The following is a 1,706-nucleotide window of genomic DNA, read 5'->3' as shown; positions in this document are numbered from 1 at the left end:
TGCAGAGATCCTATTACATTTTAAGCTGGTGCTTGAGGTTATGGGAGAAAGGAAAAATCTCACTAACTAATTTACACTTGACAGATTTTTTTTTTAAAGCATATTTTTCATCTTCATATATATATATATATATATACACACACACAAACATATATATAAACACATTCTGGATAGATGGAAAATAAAATGAAAAACTAAAGAAGCTCAAGCTCTTTAACAGGTTGAAGCTATTTAAATAATAAGCCCTTTGAAATGCCATTTCACTCGTTTTATTGCGTTTATCTTTAAAACTGAAGAGACAGTCTAGTCTTTGATATACACCTAAGAACTTTACCTGCATTATATAGTTAAAAGAAATTAATTAATGCAACAAATAAGAGGATGCTTAACTTTCCTCAGTGCTATGGACCTCTTAGGAGCACAAACATACTAACACTTCTATTTGATGCAAGTACATGTTGGCTACATTGGACATCGAGACATTTAGGGCACAGAGGAATGAATATGAGCAAAACCACCTTGTACAAAATACAATTATTGTATAGTACAGGCCCATAGCAACTGCTTGAAACAAATGTCCATAGCAGTGGTGGCTTTTATTCCCTGGGAAAATGAGAAGGCAACTGCAGATTTAGTCCAAGAATCCTTTTCCTTCCCCAGTTACTGGAAGCCTCTTTTCCCTGAACTCAACCTTGGCGGGAGGTTTGTATTTTTCAGCACACACCGTTAACCCGCACACTTTCCAGCCCCAGACGGCAGGATTTCCCGGGATTTCCCAGGATTTCCCAGCTGCAGGCAGCTCCTGCAGAGGCCCAGTAGATGGCAACGTTGACCTGGGTGTCCTTGGGCACCGCAGTCCGCGCAGGGCTTTGGGAATTGCTCGTTTGTCTCCGTGTGCTGCCCGAGCCTCTGGAGTCGGGATCAGCGCTGCCTTACTGAGCAGAGAACCCGCTTTGCTGCAGAATACGCCAAGCAGCGAGGTATGGTCAGAGCTACGGTAAAAGGAGGAAAAGAAAAGCCACAGGAGCCAGCTTTCTGAAAGAAAAGTACATTCAAGCCAGCAGCGGATTTGTTGAATCATGGAATGGTCCAGGCTGGGCAGAACCTTTCAAGGTCTCTTCATCCAGCCCCACTGCAATGAGGGACATCTTCAACTAGCCCAGATTGCTCAGAGCCCTGTCCAGCCTGACCTGGAATGTTTCCGGGGATGGGACATCCACCGATTCTCTGGGCAGCATGTTCTAGTGTTACACCACCCTCCTTGTAAAACAAATTCCTCCTATTTCTAACCTAACTTGTCCCTCCTTCAGCTTGAAACCATTACGCCTTGTCTGTCTCAACAGGTCCTGCTGAAAAGTTTGAATACAAGGTGTCTTTTCAGCTGTGTACAATTGCTGTCTCTGGCACTACAGAATTACAGCTGTCACACACTGCATGCACTGTCCTGCCAGTGACATGGAGGTTCCTCAAGTACAAACAAATCTCTTTCAGTTATCAGCAAGGAATGAGCTGAGACTCAGCTGTGTCAAACTGCACCCTGATGGAGTAAACGCCAAAGCTGTGAGAGAATATTGAGTATCTCACAACAGTTACTACAAGAGCTTTTTTGGAAAGACTCTTCTGATATAGCATGTATTTTCATATGCCATTATGCAAATAAAGAGTGTTGAATCCCATCCATACCATCCCTCGAATGTCTAGGTTAA

The sequence above is a fragment of the Cinclus cinclus genome, chromosome 3 (genome assembly GCF_963662255.1).
Source record: "Cinclus cinclus chromosome 3, bCinCin1.1, whole genome shotgun sequence".
In the NCBI taxonomy this organism is placed as follows: Eukaryota; Metazoa; Chordata; class Aves; order Passeriformes; family Cinclidae; genus Cinclus; species Cinclus cinclus.
Note: the sequence above shows the minus strand (reverse complement) of the source record.